The sequence below is a fragment of the Engystomops pustulosus genome, chromosome 1, assembly GCF_040894005.1.
Source record: "Engystomops pustulosus chromosome 1, aEngPut4.maternal, whole genome shotgun sequence".
NCBI lineage: Eukaryota > Metazoa > Chordata > Amphibia > Anura > Leptodactylidae > Engystomops > Engystomops pustulosus.
In genome coordinates this window covers 24,255,828-24,267,893 of record NC_092411.1, presented here as the reverse complement: position 1 = coordinate 24,267,893, position 12,066 = coordinate 24,255,828, and positions in this window count along the sequence as shown.

Sequence of the window (12,066 nt, the reverse complement as noted above, 5' to 3'; positions counted from 1 at the left end):
TATAGTATTGTCCTTATAGGAACAGGCTGCCTTTGGTTTGCAAAATATATGTGGCTTATATCTTCATTTTTTAATAAGTGGATTCACAGAATTTTAGCAATCACTGATTAGGAGAGACTGAGACTACATATAGGACTGGATGCTGGGAGTCGTAGTCTCTATACAGTGTCCTGTCTTGGACAACATGTGGTCCGTATTTCACAAATCAAACAGGACAGTGTGAAACAAACCTAACTAAGATGGCCTTCTGCTATATCACACATTGTGGGGCACATTTAATGTTCTTGCGCCAGTTTTTTATTGGACTTTGGACTTTATTTCTAGTGCAAACTGCTTTCACATGTATTTAAGAAGCGTCTGCACCACATTTGTGTCACACGTGACCCTTTTGTAGTATTGTTGCACTATTCTTCATGTGACACAAATTCCCGCACTGAGGGGGGTGTTCCGGTGCTCAGTTGGACCGTGCGCCACATTCAACATGCAAGGTCCAAGAGCATTGTGTTGCACGCCCCATGTTGAAGATGCACCAAAAATAAAGTGGGGCACTATGTCAGGGAAGTGCCAGATTCACGCTGAAAGGGCGCCAAAAATCCCTAATCTGGCGCCCCCTGCACTCTACACAGGTAACTGCACCTAGTACAGACTGCACTGTTTATAGTAAATGTGTTCCTGTGTCACCAGGGGTCTTCTCAGACAGACAACACAGAAACCCATTGTTATGTTCTTCTGGGGGTCACAGTGGACTGTCAATCTTTCGTTTATCAGGGGTTTACATTAAGATGACAATAGATGTAAAGATTTTGGGAGGATGCAATGTGTAATCACCTCTAGGGGACTCAAATTTGAAGGTCTAAACCCAGAGAGCATCTATTTTGGCCCAAGGGCCACAATGTCATAACTAGGACTGTAGTAGTGTACCACCACTAAGAAGCACCAACTACCAAAGTACAGTACAAAATACTTTCCCAGGAATTATAGCTACCACAGTAAAGCACTAAATGTCACCCCAGGAACACATAAAAATACTGGAGTCAGACAATAACCAATAGAGACCAGACTAAATATAATACTGTAGATCCAGATCAGAGAAGAACAGATAAGACAATTAATAATAATTAATGATAATAGTGACACCAGACATTTAATGCAGACCACAGGCAATAATAATGGAGGCCCCAGAGCAGAAAGAAGAGACTTAAGAGCAGGTAAATATAATATAGATCCAGTGGCGTAACTAGGAAAGACAGGGCCCCATTGCAGACTTCTGAATGGGGCCCCCCTTCCCACTTTAAAATATGCATATTACACTCACATATATACATATATTTATATACATAAACATACAGTTTACTCACACACACACATTTATATACTCTTACATATAGAGCATATAAACATCACATATACACCCACATAGTGCCATATTCACACGCACAGCATATATAAATCACATATATGTTATATACATATTATGCTATACAATGTGCAGGGGACGTGTTAGGTTGGATGACGGGGCCCCCTGACACTGTGGGCCCCATAGCAGCTGCTATGGCTGCTACCACTGTAGTTACGCCCCTGTATAGATCTCAGATTAGATACTATAGGAGAAAATAAAAAATTATAGTGCAGAAGAAAAAAAAATAATCAGAAAATATATAATACAGACCCCTAATGCAGAAAAAAGTTATTAATAATAATAGTGACTCCAGATCAGATGAAAAAGTAATACTGGAGACCTCTTAAATAGACATGAATTAATGTTACAGACCCCAGACCAGCCTAAAAAAAATACTCACCCCTCATCCATCCTCTTTTGATCCATGTGCGTCATTGGGATCTGGGTCCTGATGCCAGTGAACACTACAGCATCTGGATCCATTGCAGGACAGCACCTGGAGCAGGAGTCCGCTCCCATGAGAACCATCACTGATGGAAGCGCTTAGTTACTTTTGCTGCCACTGCCGGGCAGGAGGGTGTGCAGCTCTGGTCTACACCAAGTGTATAGCTGGTTGTAGTGATGCTATACAGACAAGGCTACACTTATATCATGTCCTTTGGATATGTTCAGTGTGTATGTCAGGATAGCTCTTGGTGTGTATATACTTAGCATATCCATAGACATACACTGGCAGATGGGGGGCTTTCTTTTTGCCTTCTTGCCTTCCCACCGTTTCCCCCATCGGGTGGCACCTGAGGCTGTCACCCACCCTGCTCGGTGGAAGAAACGGGCCTGGTTGTAAGGACACATCGGGAATCCACCCAATGTGTTCTTACAGCGTATAGCAATAAAAATATGAACCCAACCTAAAATGGACCGACTCAATACCACAAACATATAATAAATTAGAAAAATAATGACATTTACTTTATCTGTTTTATTCCTTATCTAAAGATTTAGGCCAGGGGTGGGCAACATGAATTGGCCCAAGAGCCATACTGTCATACTGCTCAACTTTACTGGGCCGCATCAATATCCAGGACCCTAGATGCACCAACAACCACAGTACAACACAAAATGCCACCCCAGGATCCAAATATGAGCAGACAATAATAGTGCAGACCCCCAGAGCAGGCAGTAATTATACAGGCTTAAAATACTAAAGACCCCCAGAGCAGACTTAAAATAATGAATACCCCAGAGCAGACAAATACTAATACTGGAGACCCCATGGCAGACTAAAAGTACTGGAGACCCTGGAACATAAAACTACTAACACTGGAGACCCCCCAGAGTAGACAAATACTGGAGACCCCATAGCAGATAATATTACTGGAGACTCCTAGAGCATAGAGCTAATACTGGGAACTGAAAACCTGGACTGTGGAGTTAGAGTTGGTGACAATGTTGGTGGAGCTGGAGTTGGGGGTCAAAGTTAGGGAAATCGAGGAGTCAGAAGGAGTCAGGGAGTTTGGCTTACAGACTCCACTGCCCTGACATTTTCAATGAAAAAAGTGTTTTTCTGTAATCCCACATGTGGAGATCTCATACTTGTCACTTGTACCCTGTAATATTTGTAGTGAGAGAATACTTCACTCTTTGTTACAGAGAGGAGATGGCTGCAGGGGGAATGGACGGTTATATCAGTACACCCTGTGCAAACAATGCGGTGGATGAGTGACCGAGCCCAAGTGTCATACAAGGATAACGAAAAAAGATTGGGAGGGGGCAACAGTAGTCTATTAGTAGTGCAACACCCTCGCCGATGCAATGGCGAGGTAGTGCTTGCGAATAAGCCCCATAACATGTCACCACATCACAAAGGGGAAATTGCAGTGGTTAATCCTGCCTGGCAAGGCAGAAGTTAAATCTGTATATGATGTAAAAGTCCAGTATCCAATGATCTGTGTTACATCCTGTCTCTGTGAACTGAGAGGTAATTGGAGGAGCAGCCACCACCTGACCAAAGGGAGGTAATAAAACCCCCTGGCCAGGAATGTTCTAGAGAACACTCCGAGAGGAGTCTCTCTCAGGAGAGAGAGGAGAGCAGTCTCTCCCAGAAGGGAGAAGAGACCGGTCCTAGTCAGGCCCTCTGGGTCTGCAGGACGCAAGCAGAGAGTAGTTAGCTGAGCAGCAGCTCAGAGTCTCTAGCACACCAGACCAGTGCAGGAAGAGCCTAGCCCCTGCCTGAAGTGGAAGATAAGACTAGAGTTAGTGTAGTGAGGAAAAGGGGTATCATCTTACCTTTAAAGGTGATACCTGAAGCCCTACAGGACAAGCTGAAGCTTCCTACCAGGACACAGCTGCCTCCCAGCCTGCCCTCTACATCCAGGCTGGCGAACTATCTCCTGAGGCTCCCTCCAATTCACATCTCAGCACTCCATCTACCTGTTAAAGGCACGTTTGCTGCGGTTCCTGCGGTTCAAATAAAGAACTGTAAGTTGTTTTCTTCAACTTCTGTCTCCGTCTGGTCCCTGCTAATACGGCTGCCTTCATCACCGGCACCCTGTCCATCACCCAGAGACTCACCCTCGGGACATTAAGGGGTTGCCCCAGGGAGATCCGCTATAGCCGCCTCTCCCTCATCATTTCTTGCCAACACCACCCTGCTGGAGACCTGCCAGGCTGTAGGACAGCCCTCCGGTTCCCCCGTACCAAGCACCGTGACAATAGCGTGCTTAGGCCGCAACCGCCAGCCACTCCGGTACCGCGGGCAACGGCTGACTCCAGGCCTCACCTCAAGGGCTAGGCCCCGGTGGGGGATGTTGCAAGTGGCGTCACGAACAGGATATAGACTTCTGTGCCTTATTACGGCATTAAAGACTTTCCTTTATTGAAAAGACTGTGCTGCCTAACCCTGCTGCCATCCGGGTTTAGGCCCAAGGACTTGTGTGTTTCTGGAATGAACTGTGTTATACTGCTGCCACGTGCTGTCGAGCGCCGCTCCCGCACTCCAGAGGTTAATCCTGGCAAGAACTGTACCAGCTCTGCTACATCCGGCGCTGCCGCGCCTGAAGATTTTTACCTCAGAAACTGTGGCGCAGCAAATAATTCAAGCCCGCCAAAACCTTCACTGGCGGGAAACCCAGATGACGCATCAAGCTCCACCCACGCGCGAAGGGCGCGAACCCCGCCTCCTGTGGCGCAGGAAAAATTAGAGCCCGCCACAGTTCTTGGCGGGAAGGACTTGGACTCCTCCCACTGGCTAGAGGCGGACTTCCTGTCCCGCCTCAGAGAAGCGCCAGAACTCGAGTGGATTTTGGACAGTGAGGACAACATCATGTGGGGTCCTCCGCCCTTCCCTCCTGTGGAGCGGCCTGAGTTCTATGAAGTCCTAGAGACTATGGTGGTGGTCTCTGCGCAGCCGGTCCGGAGACCTTCCGCTGGACATCGGCTGCACCGAGGATTGACTCGGGCCTTCGTCACCAGAACGTGTTACCAAACGGTGACGCAGTACCAGGTCCCACCCGGGCGGTTCCTGATACCTATCCCGGTTACCATCCCGGTCCCGCAGGCCCACGTGGAGGCGCCACGTGGGGAGGCCCCGACTCCTGCCGAGCCAACGCCTGGGCCTACTGCGGCTGTGCCACCTGCTCCGAGGCCTACCATCCCTGCTGTTCGGCCTACCAGCCCTGCTGTGACGGTTCCTGATCCTCCGGCTGCTCCCGCTCCTGTTCCGGCACCTGCCCGATCAACACGGAGATCCGAGCCTGCACCGGAGCCACGAGCCCCAGCACCGACACCTCCGCAGCCACGTGGCCGAGGTGAGGCCGCCCGCCAGCGACTCCGGGACGCTGTCTCGGAGCAGCGACACCGCGAGAAGGAGGCCCAACGTTACATGGCCGGCCGGTCTACAGCTGGAGCCTGGGTGGAGAAGAACCGCACCACCGGCATGGTCCGGTTCTTTGATAAGCAGCGGGGCTATGGCTTCGCCACCCAGGACTACACCGGACGGGAAGTATTTATACCCCGCCGGTCCGTCAAGAGGCCTGATCTGCCGGAGAGCCAGCACAACCTGAAGCCAGGCGAGTGCATTGAGTTCCCCCTGCAAGAGGGGCCCCGAGGACCTTGGGCGGCTGGTGTGATCCGGATCCCCGACTCCGATGAGGACCGCTACTACCCGCACGATGACTGGTATGAGGACGACGAGTGGCCGGAATCTCCGAACACCTCTTCTTCCTCGGCTGCGAGTCCCCGGGCGGTGACCCACGTGAATGCCCCATCCACGGTAATCGTGAGTACGGGTCCCATTGCCATCCATGGGCCGGGCATGATCCAGGGCGCCACCCCCACCGTCTCCCCTGCTGGGAGCATTGTCAGGTCCCGCGGCTCTTCTGTGGGAGAAGACATCCAGGCTAGCGAACCTTGTCGGGAGGTTCCATCTAGGCCCAAATCTCCCCTTGCCGGTTACCAATGGGGTGATGACCCGGCCCCGGAAGAACCGGAGCTGGAAGGAGCCGCGGCTCGGCCGCCGGGCTCTGTTTATTTCTTCTTGGACCCCTCCGTGGTCCCTGGCTCAGTTGAGCCCCCGGCTGGAACAGCCGACACCCCGGGCGACAGCGCTCCTCCTCCTGAAGGTCCGGAGGATGTTGCTGCACCTGCAGTACCCACTACTGCCACCGGGTGTCCCCAGCCGGCACCTACTCCCGCTGAGGATGCACAGGATTCCCCGCTGACTTTGGATCCTGTCCCTGCTGAACCCAGCGAAGGTGCATCAGACTAACCCCTGAAGGGCTGTAGCCCTCTCCAGGTACTTTGTACAAATGTATATTTATTTCTGTCCTTTCCCTAAAGAGCCAGAGACTTTCCTGAGACTCTTACCCTTATTTATCTCAGTCAAGAGATTATACACTGTCATGTGCTATGATAGCACCCTTCCTCTGCCACAGCAGAGATTTCTTCAAAGGACCCTGTCCCTCTACACATAGAGGAGATCCTTTGCATCTCAGTGCACTTTTCCCCACATCAAGGGCTGAACCCAGAAGATGGACTTTGTCATTAGAGACCTTCTGAGAGACTTTTGCCAGATACTACCAGGGAAAAGTTGCTATGTCTATTGACTTATTATTTTGCACTTAATGCCTTCCTTTTTAGGTATGGACATTCTGCATGCACTTTTTATGTCTTTCTTTGCAGGGAAAGAGACATTTGCTACCGTGCTACTCTGAGTAGCCTATCTATCTGTAACGTTATGTTATAAGATGTGTACCCATTGGGCTGCTAAGCCAATGTGATTTTGCTAACTTGTTGCACACTGTCATATCTGCCAGTAGTCTGCATTAACCCTTTCATAGGCTTTTCAGGTTGTAGTGTGGCTGTGTCGGACCGTCTATTTTTGTAAAACACTGACCGCTACCTAATCCCTCAAACTGAGGTTTGCACATGGGGGCAGTCCGTAAACTGCGGGTCTTAAGGGGACCGGGGGTGTTACACAGATAGCACCTGGATGCCACTCATACATGGGTAAGGTTGTCAGTCAGGAGGTACTCGTGTCGCATATGCTCATGCAATGCAGATAGACACCATATATAATTGCCGCCAGGGAAGAAGTGTTGATAAAACAAATATACAGGCCTTGGTGCAAGGAGTGGATTACAGGACATGACACCACACCTTTCCTACTGTACAGTTCGGTTTAATGGCGTCAGCGACCAACTGTCATACAGCTACATGTTTTGTCTTAGTCCGACACCAACCCAGGTGCCTGTCTCCAGGACCATGGGCGGTTTGTCCCTACACCTCACATAGCCTGCACTTCCCAGAAGTGCCCTTAGCCCCCTCTGTGCCCCAAAACAACTGTAGTCGAGCCGAGGGCGGCTCTTTCAATTGCCCCCGGGGTATGCAACACCCTCGCCGATGCAATGGCGAGGTAGTGCTTGCGAATAAGCCCCATAACATGTCACCACATCACAAAGGGGAAATTGCAGTGGTTAATCCTGCCTGGCAAGGCAGAAGTTAAATCTGTATATGATGTAAAAGTCCAGTATCCAATGATCTGTGTTACATCCTGTCTCTGTGAACTGAGAGGTAATTGGAGGAGCAGCCACCACCTGACCAAAGGGAGGTAATAAAACCCCCTGGCCAGGAATGTTCTAGAGAACACTCCGAGAGGAGTCTCTCTCAGGAGAGAGAGGAGAGCAGTCTCTCCCAGAAGGGAGAAGAGACCGGTCCTAGTCAGGCCCTCTGGGTCTGCAGGACGCAAGCAGAGAGTAGTTAGCTGAGCAGCAGCTCAGAGTCTCTAGCACACCAGACCAGTGCAGGAAGAGCCTAGCCCCTGCCTGAAGTGGAAGATAAGACTAGAGTTAGTGTAGTGAGGAAAAGGGGTATCATCTTACCTTTAAAGGTGATACCTGAAGCCCTACAGGACAAGCTGAAGCTTCCTACCAGGACACAGCTGCCTCCCAGCCTGCCCTCTACATCCAGGCTGGCGAACTATCTCCTGAGGCTCCCTCCAATTCACATCTCAGCACTCCATCTACCTGTTAAAGGCACGTTTGCTGCGGTTCCTGCGGTTCAAATAAAGAACTGTAAGTTGTTTTCTTCAACTTCTGTCTCCGTCTGGTCCCTGCTAATACGGCTGCCTTCATCACCGGCACCCTGTCCATCACCCAGAGACTCACCCTCGGGACATTAAGGGGTTGCCCCAGGGAGATCCGCTATAGCAGCCTCTCCCTCATCTTTTCTTGCCAACACCACCCTGCTGGAGACCTGCCAGGCTGTAGGACAGCCCTCCGGTTCCCCCGTACCAAGCACCGTGACAATAGCGTGCTTAGGCCGCAACCGCCAGCCACTCCGGTACCGCGGGCCCCGGCTGTCTCCAGGCCTCACCTCAAGGGCTAGGCCCCGGTGGGGGATGTTGCAGTAGATTATAATATATTCAACTTGGGCGACCGCCCAGGGCTCCTGGATGTGTGATACTTATATGATACTGTAATCCTCATACCTGTGTGCTGACATCTATACAAAGGTCCTGGTACAGAGTGTAGGTGTATAGACCTGTAGTTGGTTTAGGGTCCCAAATTGACCTGACAGTTCCTCTTTAAATCTCATTGATTGTAATCTGCATTGCTTACAGCTGCATTCACACGGTGCATCTTGATCGCATTTTGAAAAAGCGAAGGAAATACAATGTAACCTCAAGCATGAGATCACGGTTGGAGCCTCAGGAACGAAATTAAAATGCACTGTGTTATCTGCATTAGCGCAAACTATAGTGCAACAAGTTTAACTGCTTCATGGTACTAGTACGGCGCGGGCTCCCATGGTTAGCGCTCTGAAGCATAGCTGAGCTGGCATTGGGAATTGTGGGGTGTCAGTCGTAATCTCCAATTGCAGCTGTTAATTCTTTAAATACCGCGTCAACACAACCGCTGCATCTAACTTTCTGCTCGATCGGCGCCTCCCACAGCGTTTTCGGGGGATGCCGATCATTGCTGTGGAAACCCCGGGGTCTGAACTTACACCCTACGGCTGTCCATAGTAAATGCCTGTAAGATCAGGTTACTGACGGGACCTTACAAGCAGTGTGTCAGCTATTGCATCAGTATTGCAGGGTATTATTATGAACAAGCAGTCGTTTGATTGCTTGTTCATGTCCCAAGTAAAAAAGTGTCCCAAGTAAAAAAGTGAAAATAAAAATGAACTAATAAATTATTCAAAACACCCCCAAAGCCTGTTACACATTACACTTACATATACAAAAAAAAGTGAAATAAATCATACAAACCCCACATAAGTAGTATCGCCACATCTCTAATGACCCCATACAATAAAGCAAAATCATTATTATACCCACACGATGAACGCCATAAACATATTTGTTAGAACCCATCAAAAATAATGATTTTTAACTATTTTGTCCCACATAAAATGCAATAAAAAGTGATCAAAAATGTATCAATAAAGAAGCTCTCATCCAGCTGTATAGACCAAAAATTATACTTGGAAAATGGTGATGCAAAAATTATTGAGTTTTTTTTTCCCACATGAGGTTTTATTGTAATTATTATATTGTACTAAAAAATTAGTAAAATGTAAGCAAAAATATAGAAATTTGGTATAGCGGTAATCGTACTGACCCGTTGAATAAATCTAACCTATTACTTAGGGCAGTGGTGGCGAACCTATGGCACGGGTGCCAGAGGTGGCACTCAGAGCCATTTCTGTGGGCACTCAGGTTATCACCCCAGGACAGAGTTCACCAGGAACAAATCCACCAAGCAACTTAAGAGATGCTGCTCTCTGTGCTGTTTTAAAGCGACCCTTTATTGACTGTTTGGAACTGCAGGAAAAGTGAGAAGGTGTGGACAGGGCTGCATTATCTTTGGAGGTCCTCCTGCTGGACCAATCATTCTTCCCTCCTTCTTTCAAATGTATTGGTGGCCTCAAGTGCTGATACGGTTGAAAAATGTGAAAGAACAGGTAGTAATAAGTTACTGCTTAAAATGCCATGTTGGCACTTCACAGTAAATAAGTGGATTTTGGTTGTAGCTTGGGCACTCGGTCTCTAAAAGGTTCGCCATCACTGACTTAGGGTATATGGTGAACACCAAAAAAAAAAAATCTAAAAAGTTTTTTCTACAACCATCATCAAAAAAGTTAATACCTTTCAAGGAATAGGGCATAGCCACCCACAATAGTACCTCTGAAAAAAGCATCTGATCCCGCAAATAAGCCCTTACATGTGTGCTCCACTTGGGACCCCCAAACAAAAGACAGTAACAGTCTTTACATATGGCAACATTAATGGAAAAACTAATATTTTATAGCTCAAAAAAATGCACCATGAACCAGTCAACATCTGCATGTTCTCTCCGTGTTTGCGTGGGTTTCCTCCAGGTCCTCCGGTTTCCTCCCACACTCCAAAACATACTGGTAGGTGGATTAGATTGTGAGCCCCATTGGGGACAGGGACTGATTTGTCAAACTCTGTGCATCGCTGCTTAATCCGTGTGCTCTATATAAATAAAGGAATTATGATTACTATTAAAAGCCACTAATTTCTATAAGACAAAACTGGCTGATGCATGGTCATTCTTCCCTTCTGTGCCTCGCTGTGCGCCCCTACAAATACCATCCACATGTGGGGTACTCGCGAGAAACTGCATAACAAATTTAAAGATGGGTTTAATGAACATAATACCGACATTACTATGAAGATCTCAAGGGGTTAACAATTTTCCTAAAAGCTGTTTGATAGTTTGAGGGGTGCAGATTTGAAAATGGGTGATATACAGGGGGTTTCTAATATTATATATTTAAAATTACTTTAAAAACAATAATGATTCCCAAAAAAGTAATTTCTGAAATCGCTTAAAAGTCGCTTGACAGCAAAATAAATTATCCAGACATTTCAAAAATTATGAAAATGTAAAAGGAGACATGTGGGAAATGTAATTCATCATCTAATTTAGGGGGGAAAACTATCTCCCTGAAAACAGGATAATTTTGAAGTTTGAAACTGGCAAATTATTTTTAAAAAAATCATCATAAATAAACACAAAACTTATCAGCAACAATTTACCAATAAATTGAAGTACAAGCATGTGACGAAAAAATGTGAAAATGCTTTGACAAGTAAAAGTGTTCAAAAGCAATAACCATATAAAGCCACACAAGTCAGAATACAAAAAAAATGGGTCTGAGCCTTAAGCTATAAACTGGCTATGCGCTGAAGGGGTTAATACAGCATTGGCCGCTCGAGGAATGGTAATTGTTAAACAGGGGGTCTCCTGCAGATCTCCTCTCTTCCATACGGATACATTTTAATGTAAACTTTGGAAAATCCTTTTTTTGGAAGAGTCCTCAAATAATAAATGGATATAAAAGGGGTTCTGAGACCCTCCTCAGAACTTCCAAAAAGACGCTAGCCTGAAACTTAAAAGTACCAGAGGAACACAGGTCCAGGAGCCAAAGTGGAGCAAGTTTCAGATTCCTAGAAAACCCCTTTAAATATAAAGCCACACACAGTTCCCATTGAAAACAATGGACCATGAATATAAGGCTAAGGTGGACCTTTTACCATCAAGTGCAACTCCTTACATCCTGTAATAGGTGCCCCTCCATTGATTCAGGCTTGGTTGCAAGTTTTTATCACCAGCCAGCCAGGACCATCTTTCTGACAACTACTGGGTAATGCAACTATGTTAATTAGGTCATCTGCCAACAGATGGGTGGTCCTGGGCTGGCTCCATCCATGTGATTTAGGGTGGGTACAAAGTTATGCTCCTTGCACATGAACGTATGCCTGCCCTAGGTGAGCAGAGCCGCAGCAGTAAAAGGATTGAGCGCTGCCCATTCCTATACATAGATACAACCGGCCTGGCGCCGCAACACGGCAAAATATAGCTCATATCCTATAGATTTTCATGCACAGTGCAGTGAGACAATGGTGCATGTGCTCACCGCATCAGGTGCCATAGGGGTCTATGGGGACCGATATCTGGCCGTGAATTGTGCAGCCGGATAGCGCCCCCCGTAACATTTGCGTGTAAGGGGGCTAAGAGTTAATGGAGGTTGTGAAAGGTTAACTTTAGGTTCACATTTTGGGTTTTTGCTTCTGGAATAAGGAATAGATGAGAGCAAGAATAGCCCCATTCTCATACTATAGGACTCACCCTTCGCTT